Source organism: Odontesthes bonariensis, chromosome 19 (genome assembly GCF_027942865.1).
Source record: "Odontesthes bonariensis isolate fOdoBon6 chromosome 19, fOdoBon6.hap1, whole genome shotgun sequence".
NCBI classification, from domain to species: Eukaryota; Metazoa; Chordata; class Actinopteri; order Atheriniformes; family Atherinopsidae; genus Odontesthes; species Odontesthes bonariensis.
In genome coordinates, this window is record NC_134524.1 from 17852012 (window position 1) to 17865099 (window position 13088).

General features: G+C 43.5%; 1 protein-coding gene across 4 annotated transcripts in view; it reads left to right on the top strand.

Moving 5' to 3' along the window:
- exoc6b (exocyst complex component 6B) overlaps positions 1-13088 on the top strand; it is a 110879-nt gene that overhangs the window by 80485 nt on the left and 17306 nt on the right. The window lies entirely within an intron of this gene.

Consider the following 13088-nt stretch of genomic DNA (forward strand, 5'->3'; position numbering starts at 1 on the left):
TTCCCTCGCCACACTATCTCCCCCCCCTCCTCCCCACTTGTCCTTTTCATCCTTCCTCCCATCCTCCCTCACGCACCCCCAGTCCTCGTCTTCTTCCTTTATTTGGTTTTCTGATTGTTTGGCTTTGCTTTATACCCCTCTATACTTTTTAATTCTGTGTCATTCTCATGCCTGCCACCATTCATAGTTGTTTAATTCCCTCCCGATGTCTGGTATCATCCTTTAAAGCCTTTTAATGCCATATCTTCTAAAGGTTTAAACATTTTGATTGATTATGACTGTTTCTTGCTTTATCTTTTCATTAAAGTGTCTATCTCTTTATTGGGGCTAAATGATGAACTCCATACATAATCAGGTTCAAAATGATGGATGATTACAAAATGATAATGTGTAGGGATCTTTGGACCTCATTATTTCTATGCCCTTAAGGATTTGAACGAACCCTGCCAACAATAAAAGTCCATCCCACATTTTGAATCTATATAAAGTTATGGCATCGCATCAACCTGTGGCAGAGGTTACATGATGAATTTTAGTCATTATAATATTGATGTGACACTAAAATTGATCCCGATTAGCCATTACAGTATGCCAACCTGCTTGACCTTGTGATGGTCCCCATGCTGCCAGAAATTCTCTGACCAATCTGGGCGAATAAGAAGAGCATCTGAGGGCGTCTTACCTTTTATACCTTGTGAGCTGTGAGATCTTTGTAGATTGGACTTGCTTCCAAATGTTGCCATCGGATCTCATCAGCTTAATATCTGGGGGGTTTGAAATCTTGCAAACACCTTTTGTGTGTGTTCTTTGAAACCTTCCTAAGCAGTTTTTTGCTGCTTTGCGTGAGGAGGCCGCCGCTGGAGGGGAGCACTGCTGTCTGATGCAAGGTCCGTGCTTAAAGTGCTTCAAATTTGAAACCGTACTCGAGCTTAGTTGTTTGCTTCCATGGCTTAAGAATCAGATGTTGTCCTCCCCATCACTTTTTGTTGTACACCACAGCACCAGTTCAGGACCTCTGTGCGAGTGTTTCTGACCGGAAATTGGGAAACTGCAGAGCACAGGAAGTGGCTCAGTTTGTGTGCTGTGCGTCTTTTTTGGTCCTGGGAAAAACGGGAGCAGAGCAGGGGCAGAACTGGACCGCTCCACTGAGAATCCAGGATGTTTGGTGGGCGGAGTGTGTGTCTGTGTGTGTTTTCTTTTTTTTCCTTTTTTTATTTGTGCGATTATGTTGCGTTTCGACTTTGCGAAAAAGCGCTTGGCAAGCAAGTGCATGCAGGCACGAAGATGCGTGAGCGAGCTTGTTTCCGAGTCGGGTTCTTTTAGTTTGAGTTTGGCGTGTTTGTGTGCCTGTCATCGCTGAATGTGTGAAACGGGGCGGAGAGCTCGAGCAAAAGTTTGTGAGGCTTTCTGGCTGCTGTGTTTGTCGCCGCCGTTGCTGTGAAAGTTGCTAAAAAGTGTTTGCGCGCTCACGGCCGCGCGTGTGAAACTGAGCGTGGAGTGTGTTTGTGTGCCGTTGCAGTGAATGTGTGAAACAGGGCGGAGAGGGAGTCGGAGTTTGTGTGTCTCCCTGAGCGTCTTTGATGTGTGCGTTTGTCGCTGTTGTTGTTGAGTGTGTGAAAGTTGGTGGAAAGCGTGTGTCCGTATTTTTGTGTGTGCGTGACAGCGGATGACGGATGGGCCGGCAGGACGGAGCAGGGGACGATGAATGAGGTGACAGACAGAGACGGATAGCCCTTTATCCCTCCGTCACAATCCCTCTTTCTCTCTCCTTCTCTTCTCTTTCTCCGGCTGTCGGGATGATGCAGTGCCTCTTGTTCTCTCACTCGGAGGAGGAGAAGGAAGGGGGGAAGATGGGGAGGAGAAAAGAAAAAATTGCATTCATCCAGCATCGATGTTTACTTGCAACCCCCCGCCTCCTCCTCTCTCCTCCTCTCTTTCCCTCCTTTGCTCCCACTGCTTTCTCCGTCCTCCTTCATCTCCATCCTTCCCCCTCCTCTTGTCTTTCTTTTGCTGATCAGCATCACTTGACTCCTTTAGGAGTTATTCAGCTCCTTTGCGCTTTTATTTCTTTCTCTTCCATTGTTTTTTGTAGCCATTCTTATCATATCAAAAGAAGTGCATTCCTCCCAGCCCCCAGACGTGCTTTCATACCTAACTTGTGTGTACGCACATCTGCCTGATCGCATCTCTGCATCTGATCCACATTCTTCGGGGCAAATTTTTCATGTTTATGTGTCAACACGCACGCTTTCATACGCGCTCATATGCACGCATTGGTGCGCTTGACTGTGTGCGTTATTGTGTATACGTCGGTAAGTTGCTGAATGGTCGATAAATCACGCTGACGGGGCCGTTTTGTTGTTTGGTCGGGTCCCGGTGTTCCGCGAGGTTCTGGGGTCCTGGGACAGGGCCGAGATGCGAGTTCCCCCAGGACACACGAGATTCCGCAGAAACACACATACCGAGACGGACACACACGGCGCTCAAAGAGGGAGATAAAAAGCCTGTCCATAAATAATTTTATCTTCCGAAAAAATGAAGCCATGAAGGCTCGGTGTGTTACTGGGGTGCTTTTAATGGTGCATGTGTTGTAATGAGGTCTCATTATTGCACATCAAAAGGCTAAACCTCTCAGGTTGGATGCAAAAACTGTTACAAGCTCGGTTCTTGAGTTTTAGCACATCGCTAACGCTTTAACATCTAAACTATATATGACCCCACATGAAATTTTATAGAAACAATTTCCGTTGAAATTTTGGACAAAAACAGTTTTAGCTAAATAAGTTCAGGCTTTGAGCAATGCATCGACACAATTAATCATCTGATTTAAAACCCCAACCTCTTCAGCGTGAGTTGGAGCACCAACAGCTACAAACATAACAGGTACTTTAAAGTTTCAAAACCATCTGCTTCCATTCAAAACTGTTCAAAATACTGCTGGACAGGAAGCACCTGACCACTGAAATAAGAGTTTTTACTTTGTCAAGCTTCACTGAAACGACTTTGTGTGAAAGCTCTTTAATCTTTCTCACACACTTTGCATCAGTTTCTGCTTTCAAATGACAGAATACAAAAGTCATTTCAAGAGAAAGAACACTCAAACTCTTTTTGACATTTTAAATGTTTTAATTCTGCTGTTTCATTTAATTTCAAATAGATATATACTCCTCTTTTTTTTTTTTTTTATATATATCTCTGTGAAGGAAATTGAACAGGAGTTTGATTCCCACTGCGTCGGTCCACGTCATGCTGTTCAATCAAAATATCTAGATTATGTCTGTACATATGTGCTGTATGCATTTCTATTTTATTTCTGGATGCATGTGGCCTCGTGGACACGGCGCACTCCTCAACATACGATTCTTTTAGCTCCGTCACATAGACGTTTCTGCTTCAACCCACGGTTCCTGTCACATTTTTAGGAAAGTACCATCTGTCCTGAATCTCCTCCATTCACAGGCAGTTTGTCTTGTTGGGAATTTATGAACAGCCACGTTTTTAGAAAAGCTTTTACTTTTCCCTTCCAGCTTCATGCATATTTATAATCTTATAATCCTTTTAGGCTCCACAAATCAAACTCCCAATCGCGTGCCAGCAGCTGAAACGTCAAACCAAAATTGGCTTTTGGAGAAATTGTGATCAGAGTTTCATGTGTACTTTTTCTGAGAATGATTACTCGGTTACTCGTGTGTTCATACTTTTACCAGTAAATTTACCAGTTTTTGGCTTTAATGAAATGTATTTTTTTTTGCTGCACGAGTCAACAGAAATGAGCTTTTGATCCAAAAGACTGCACTGAACATCACATGCAGGATTATTACAACCTTTCTCCTGGTTTAGGAGCATCACATTAGCCAGAATTTTTTCTCTTTTGTGGCAAACTATTTTAGACTGTCTAGAAATAGGCTGATTGCCTGTAACAAGCTTATCTGAGCTGTTAGCGGCGTTCTCGTGTTCTCTACAATTGCTTAATAATTTGGGGGTTGAGGGTGTGTTGCAGCGTTTCTTTGTGTGTGAGTGTGCACCATCCCCGGGCTGCTGCTGCTTTTCCACAGATCTTATCAATCTGCCTATATTTAGAACATTCAGAAGTCTGGTTACTTCAAACCTTTGGCTGGCCCTCGTGTGTGTGTGTGTGTCTGCGTGTGAGTTGCGGTGTGGCATCCCCCCAATAAAACGCTTGCAACAGTAGAGTTCCACTCATCCTTTTCTCCAGTGGCTCCTACGCCAGGCACACATTCTTCCACCTTTGGCCCACTTGTGTGTGCCCCACTGATTGGTTCGGGGCTCATTCCTTTGGTTGACCACGGACAGTCAAATTCCATCCATTAATTTACCTCTTCTGCTTTTTTTTTTTTTTTTTGCCTTAAATGTCACTTCTTTCCAGCTTCTTCTCTTTTTTTCTTACAGTATTTTCTTACTTGTATGTGAACGTCTCTTTTCTCCCCTGCTCAGGTTCATTATTTCATGCCCTCCTCTTTACTGCCTTTTCTTCCCTCCTCTCTGCTCTCATAGTCAGTGTGGTCCTCTCTGCACGTGTTTTTTTAAAGACACACAAAGTGCATTGGGAATTCAGCTGTATTAATGTACACTGAAGGTCGCTCTCATTCGCATGTTTTTCTTTTGTCCGATTGCTAAATGCATCAGAAATTGATTGAAAGTCAGCCCATTAGGACTATATATTAACTCGCTGTCACTTAAATCATTTCCAGACTGTTGCTCTACTGTAAAAAAATCCTGATTTTTATAACTGCAGCCTCATCTGACAAAAATCTCCATTCAAGTACCCTAAAGATGTCTGTGCAGTGGATTTGGCTTTGCTTACATGCACGATGGTCTACCACTGACATCGTTTCCTCTTTAATCTCATTGCTCCATTGATTTATTTTGCTTTTTCTCACTGTCCCCCTTTTCTTTCTACGCTGTGTCACCTTCCTCCTTACATTAGTCTCGTCCTTCTTCACTTGCTGGATTTCGTCGGTCAACAAACACGCACACCAACACGCAAACATGTGCTCTCAGTACCGTCTGCCCTCCATCTGACGTTTGTGTGCATCCCAACCATTACCTCACAAGGCTTCCCTCTCGAGGTCCAAAAGCAACATGTCACAGCATGTCAACTGCGCCCCTTATCTCAGCTCTGTGTGTGTTTGTGTGTGAGTGTGTAGTTTGACTGGCGTAGCCAGTAGCGATTATCCGGTGACAGGGTAACACACTCTCCCCCCCGTCTGTGTGTGTGTGTGTGTGTGTGTGTGTGTAGAGGTAGTAGACAGGCTAAGGGATGAGATGAGGCCCAGTGGGAGAGGAAACCTCCATCTCACCTCCTTGTAACCCAGACTAACAAGGCAGCGGGAGGGAGAGAGCCGAGAAGGATGGAAGATGAGAAGGAGCGATGGAAAGAGAAGAAATGGAAAACTGAAGCTAAACTCGTCCAAACTTTTCAGTTCATTATATTCTGATTGCCTGAAACAGCTGAGTTTGAGTATTGGAACGGGAAGGAATCCTGTACACTCATGGCTTCCAGTGCAGTCCTTTAAATTCTTTATTTGCTTTATTTTGGAAGCTGAATGTGATGTGGTTTTCATGCCACCTTTAAGATGTTCTCTCTGCTTCTCTTTTTCCATTAGTTTGCATGTCTTGCTGGTAGATTTGTCTGTGGTTATTTTATTTTATCATATATGTGTGTTTGTCTTCTGTTTTTTTTTTGTTTTTTTCCTTGCATTTACATTCATTTTGCATCTCTTAGTCTCTCTGTGGTCAATTTTCATCTACTTCTTCATTAGTGTCGTCGCAGTTGTTTTATGTCTTTTTGTGTTCTTCTTGCCATCGATTTGCATCTCCTCTCGTTATCTTTTTGCAGTCTCTTTATTTGTTCACCTCTCTTTCTCACTGTTCTGTGGCTCTTTGTTCTTGTTTGACTTTTCAACAAGAAATGTTAACCAGAATTCCAAACAGAGGCTCCAGAGGCCCACCCTCCTCACTCTCTGGGCCCCCAGGCCTGTGCCTGTTATGCCCATTCAGTAATCCATCACTGCACAGCACTCACCTGTCAGTCAGGGTCGCCACTCTCAATAATGCATACCTTTCCTCGTCTGCGAAATGACAAACGTAGAGTTCACTTACGAGAGCCCGTTTTGACCGTTTTTTTTTTATTGTTGTGTCAGTGAGAAAAACAACTTGTACCAAACGAGGTCATCCATTACTGTAAGAGGAAGCCCCTCACTTGATTCCAACACAGTTTGTTTGTCATTTCATTGTTTCGGACTTGAGTGCACATGCTGCTTATTGCTCCTTGCTTCCTTTCAGTCGCCTGACTCCATGGAAAACTTGATACACTCCTCCAGGAAATAATCCCTCAAAATCAGATTGTCTCAATAACTTTGTTTTATGCCCACATCTCATTGTTTTGCAGCCTCTCCCGAGTCTTAAATTCTTCCCAGAGTTTTTCTTCGGACCTGAAACGGGGATAAATGGATTTCCATTTTGCCTCCGGCTAAGCTCGTCGTTTGTCAGCGTCATATATTTTTTTGCGTTTTTATCCAGACTTCGTCTTGAGCCAGGTTGACCTGAAGCCTGGAGAGGACTGTGATGGAGGTCGTCCAACTACATTTTCATTGTGCCCTTAGTGCCACAATAATACATTTTAAAGGTCGTTCATATCCTATAGCTGCTTGGTAGTTGTGTAAATGTTCACATTTTTATCTTATTCCCAGGAATAAGGAAGCATTGATGCATCGTGTGTGTTTCTTTGAGATGAGTTTGTTCAGCCCTTTAATTCTGAATGCTGACACTTTGAGAATAAAAGCACTGTTATCATCTATGCTTTACTTGTATTGTAATAGATGCGAGCCAGATAAACGGGGCGAAACGGTCGTTCTGAAATCGATATATTCTGGCATTTTTATTTTCAGTTGGCTTAGAGTCTGATGCTACCTCTGATGCTTGGCCAGAGTAACTGTTTGTAACCATGGACTAAAGAGACCGGGTGGTTTAAATTAGCTCCGCTGATGCTGTGAGGTCCAGGCTGGAGTTTTCAGAGCTGTGATCAGGGGTATGTGTAACGGGCGGCTGCATTTTTCATTGCGCAGAAAAATATTAATCAATACTACTCTTCAACTTAAGTGGGCAGGCGTGTGTGTTCATCTTACCAGTAGCTTGGTCGAGCTGTTTTTTTGGGTTTTTTTGTTTGTTTTTTTTGGGATCTATTCTCCGGTGCAGACAATGAGGTGATTTCATGTTGCTGGAAGTCCTTTCAAAGTGTAGATCTAACAGTTAAATATTTAAAGTGTAGAGCAGGTTTACATCACACTTGGGGAAAAAAATCTATTATTGTGTCAGTTAAAATTCATGTAAACTTGTTAGTCCGACCAAAATCGCATGAAACTAAACTCAATACCGGACAAAACCCAGATAATGCAGTTAGGGATCAAATTACTCCTGCATGTACAGTATATGCTCAACTGGATTCAGGCGGACGTGGGCACAGTGTACATGGTCCAAAGCGCCAACTTTTTGCTCGTTTTAGTAAAGACGGTAAAGTGAACGTGTATATTAATAAGCTGAATTCCCAATAAAGCTGCTCTCGTTCACATATTTTTTGGTTTCTCTGGCCAGATGGCTAAACATGTCAGAAATTGTGTGAAAAGTGAAGTATTAAGAGAAGGAAAGGACAGAGGTGAGAATGAGGAGATGGAGGAGGTCAGAGAAATGGAGGGAGACAGAAAAATCTGCTACCATCACATTCCTAAGGATTGTGGTCACGCTGGGACAGCTGCAGTGTGTGGGTGTGTTTGTGTGTGACAGGTCAGGTTCAGGAAAGGGACTGCTGACATGACATGGGGTTACTGTACACGTGTGTGTGTGTGTGTGTGTGAGGTAAGATTGAATGGCAGCCAGTGCATACACTCCACCACATCAACAGCAGGTTCACCTCTGACCTTTCAACTCCTCACCAGACTCAGACACATGGGGAAAGAGGAGAGGATGAACACGTGAGGAGATAAGATAAATTGAGGAACCGAGAGGCGGCGATGGCGAAAGTGCAAAATGAGGGGAGAGCGGCGGAAATGAGGCAGAAAGTTTATGTGAAAGAGTGAAGGAGCGGATGAATGAATCCAAAGGAAGATGACAGGAGAAGATAGAAACGAGAAAGAGCAAAAGCTCTCTGGCCAGATTCTGAACTCGCAGAGAGGGAGAAAACGAGTCGTGAATGTGTGAAAATGTTGACGGAGCGGAGCAAAAAGCGAGGGATCACGCATGAAAGAGTGCAGTCAGGTGAAAGCGATACGGCGAGTCAAACGGACGTACAGGGTGGTCTGCCTCTCCCTCTGTCTCCCTACCTCGCTCCCCCTCTGTCTCCTCGGGAGGCTGACACTTCTCTTCATCCGTTTGACCGGTCACAGAAGGGGGGATGAATGGAGGAGTGGAGAGGGGTGAAAGAGCGGAATGAGCGGAGAAGAAAGAGGGTGAAGGGAGGATGAGCATCAGACGGACATTTAAATGCTCGCCTGCCGATCTATTGGAAGAGCGGGAAAGGGAGGGGCGCACAAACAAAAACATGGATGCAAACAGTGCCCAAAACGGAGCAGAACATTTGCTTGTAGTGGACGTTCATGCGCGAAAACTTAGCTTTTGTTGAAAGTGCACACAAGTGATATTCTGCTGGGCTTCGAGCAGTCTGAGAGATGCACAGTGTAACCATGACGTCCGAGGCCCAGCTCTCTCCAAGCTTAGGTTTCCTGTGAGCTTTCCACTCTTCCTCTAATGAAGTTAAAGCTCCGTTCGACGACCGTCATAAAACAGTCGTATGAAATTGTCATAAGTGCTCTAATAAAGCAAAGTTGGATCTGAAAGTTCCCTCGAAGCTTTATTCGAAGTAAAGTCCTGATCAGCACTGCATAGATGAAAGAATATGATAAAAAACTTTTCTTGAAGAAGTCTGTGACCACAATGATTTGCAAACACCAGGAAGCGCACAACCTGCCATTATATTACATGATGTGAGGTGCAAAAAATTATATGTATGGTCGCACTACAAAATGTTTTCATGATATCAATTCTATCCCAAAGATATGTAATTTTTTTAACTTCACAATATGTATTTTTAATAATCCCACACTAAAAAAAATCCCATTTCCCTTTAAAACCAAACAACTGAAGGGTTACCTAGAAAAGAGAAAAAGAGTCAATCCACTGCAATGTTCTTCCCATAACCTTTTTCTTTTTTTTCTTTTTTACTCATGTTCAGAGTAATGGGAGTAAAAAAAGAAAGAGCTTTGTCTCTGAGTTCTTTGCTCTCGTCTCTCCTCTGCCTTCTCTTCCTCTCTCATCTCCATTGCTTCATCCTCTCCTTTCTCTCAATGTCTTGTTTTTCCTCTTCTTCCTTAAGTATGATTACTGGCCGCTGTGGCTGATGTCTCAATCAAACGCACTCGCTATGAGAAGGGGTTTTGCACACGGCTTAAAACGGGTGCAGTATGAGGTCAGTGGGATAAGTACCGGTGCCAGGGAGGGGTGAGAACTAACAGTCAGACCCCCGAAATACTCTTATCTGATTTTTCTGTCTGTCACGCACACACGCTAGTCCGCAAAGCACTGAAGGTCCACTACACCTGTCTCTCCTGCAAACTTTGCACACACTACTCCTCCTTTTATTTGGTAAAGCTGACTGCACGCACACAGCTGGTTCTGGGAGGAATAACCTGGTTGGTGATCCTGCTGCGTTCGAGATAACGCGGCGAGAAACAATCGCTGCTCAAATTGTGCACGTCCATATCTTTGGATTTATGAGTACTAGCATGTGTGTGTTTCTCGGCCCCTGTCTCAACTTCCTGTCCTGTCTGTGGCCAGCCTTATCGGCGTGACAACGGGTCAGGCAGTGGTCACGGCAACAGAGCTATTCAGCAACCCGATTGGACGGGGTGGGAAGCGCTGGTGCTGTACTTCTTACTGATGGTCAAGTAGCGGTCAGGACTTGGGTTGGTATTAGGGGGGGGGGGGGGGGGTTAAGATGGTTTAAACTGACCATCAGATACACACAAATGCAATATGAGCTTCCTCACATTACTTAATGAGTTATTAAATCAGACACACACCCACATGCCTGCCTCTCAGACATGCAAAATAACTGTCAGTCCTACATATTTTCATATGCACACATACAGTGACCGTGTGGTGACCGGGTCAGGTCATTGTTCTGCGTTATCAGTGCTGACCTCTCCGTCAGTCTCCTCGATACGACCTGCATCTACACCCCTTCCTGTGTGTGTGTGTTTGTGTGCGACCTCGGCGGTCATCTTGTGGTCAAACCAAAGAGTTGAAACCTTCAAAGCGCTCTCACCTTTCATCCGTTTCCTGTTTTGGGGTTTGTTGAGGAGGCAGAGTGGGTGAGAGAGCTGCCCCGTGAGCGCTCGACTGTTTCGTTTTTTTCTGCATCAGCAAATTTTTCTTATTTATTTATTTTTTTTTACAGTAGTTAAGTGTTTGACTCGCTGTGTGCGTAGATGAATTTCTGGTGCTTGCAAAGCTTTGTGAAATATTGCCAGAACACCATCAGATTCAGATTGTAACACTTGACGTCTTCCACGTTTGACTAATATTCATAACTACAAATTACTGTCTTTGAATTCACGATTCCTAGAGGTCATGTTCTCTTACACTAACATGAAAAGTAAACTTCATTTCTGAAACTCCAAACTTGGACTAAAGAAAATTAAGACTGCAAATAGTCATTTAGTATAACATTGTATTTAGTTTAGAATAAGACTTTCAGAACAAAGTATGTGACTATAAATGTATTGGATTTGATCCTTCTAAAAAATAATAACAGTAATTATGAAAAATAGTGGGTTTCCTTCTTACGTTTTTTGAAAAGTTTGTTTTTTGACAATATCTTCAAGATAAGCTTGAAAAAACTCTGCTCTTAATGATATTTCCAAAAGAAGGTCAAAATTTATGTTAAAAAAAATTAAATTACCCCTTCAATATTCAAAAATACCAAGTGTGTGTAGGTGTGCGTAGTGTTCTCTCACCCTCTTCATTTTGTGCTCTGCGGGTTTCAGGATTCCTCCCTTCTGTAGTTCACTTACACGTCGGACCTCAGTTGTCATCTTGAAGGCTATAAACAGGCCGCCTGCTCCTGGCGGGACTGTTCGCCGCCTTCGCACCAGCCTCCACCTTGGAGGTAGGTGCAGATCTGAACTGATTCGATAAGACTCTTGATTCCACGTGCTGGCACATTATCTGTAAGCGCACAGTGGGACGATCATATCGCAGCGAAGTATATCTCACATGGTTTCCAATGAAATGTCTTAAATTTAGACTTTTTGCCACAATAAGTTTTCGTCACAGTTTGACTTTTCGAAGGTTTTTACTGAGGAGGTCGGGCCTCATTTACAGTTTAGCTTGATGTATAGACACAAGCTATTTTTTTCTGGTTGTTTTTAGTGTTTATGTAGTGAGGTCAACGAAATGAAAGGATTCTGGACTTGGCTTTTATTCAGAGTTCAGATTTCTGCAAATAGCTGCTTTTATGAATATATAATATCTGATATACGCACTCAATCAGTGTTTTACAAACCTTATGGAACAAAACGTTTTGTCATGTTGGTATTCAGCTGAGGAGATTTAAAAAAAACCTGCTGCGTCTCTTAAAGACGGATAAATTACTAAATAACCACCCGTTAGTTTCAGTCTGTAGCTACTGGTCGATTCAGAAGTGCCTGAACCCATCCAGTCTGAGAAGCATTTAATTAAGTAAATGCATTCGCATTAAAGGTCTATTTCCCTTCTGAAGAAAAGTCCACTTCTATATATTTCCCCCCCCCAAATAAAATATTAGTTTCAAGCGTTCCAAAGTCTAAAAAGTGGATGAACCCAAAGTGAACTCCCGGCCCAGAATTAACCTCCGAGAAGAGTTTGGAGCCAAATTGACTGTAAAAAAGTGGCTGAGGTTGAATTGACCTTTCTAAAAAGTGACTGAATCTAAATGGGGCTCGGAGTGCAGCTAAAAGCTGCTGTTTTTCTAGCCCTGTTTGTTTTGGAGTATTCTGTCTTTATTTGCTCTATCAGCGCACAGAGCAGCTCCCAGCAGGCCCCTCCGTCTTCAGCCTGCACTCGTTTTATCGTCCCACTCGTTCTTCCTCCTCCGTAACATCTAGTTACCCTCCGCCTGACCTCCTTCGCTCCCCCTTTTGCCTTTCTCCTGCAGTCCTGTAATATTTCCCCAATCATTCTTTTTGAGTCTTTTCTCGTCGCTCTCATTTACCTCCGCTCATTCTCTCTCTCTCCCGTGTCCGTCTGTGTCGCTCGCTCCGCCTGTGCAGTGTCTAATTGACAGCGGAGACCCCTGGTTGAACCACCAACACTCTTGTCTCGATTATGTTTCTCTTCTCTTCAACACGCTCATTCCGTTTCAGCCGCTCTCGCTTTTTAAGCAGGTAGCAGAACTAATCCGTCACCGCTGACAGGGAGCGAGGGAGGATGTGAAGGGAGAGGAGGGCTGAGATAAAGAAAAGGGAAAAGTGAGGAGCAAAGCAGGGAGAGATGAGGCTGCACCTGTGTACTAAACAAAGTCACGTTCTCGTCATCTTCCTCCCACGAAGCATCATTCAGGCCCTCAGGTGACGCTGAACAGTGTGAAGAAGTTTCTCATTTGAACCCCTCCGTTTGCAGGGCTGGTTGCATTCCAGTGAGGAATCTGTGCGGAAAGCACACCGGTGTCACGAGGCTCAAACCCATCAGTTTGTTCAGTCAAATTTAGGGGCTGCATAGATTCATCAGCTACAGACGGCAGGGGCGTTTATCTGGTGTGTCCTGGCTGTGTCGCGTTGACTTTGCCCTGAAACTGACGAGATGAGTTTATATTTAATTTTGTTGAACCACGTAAGCACGGAATATTCATGGATTTGGTAATAGTTTAATAGGTTAAAAAGTCTTAACTTAACATATTTTTCTTATTCTCCAGAATTGATCTTTTTATGTGCGATTCAGCTGTAAAAATGAGTTTGGGCTCATGTAAAGACGATGTAAAACAGCTGAAATATTGAAAACAGTTCAGTTATTTTTCTATAGTACGTATTTCAGTGTTT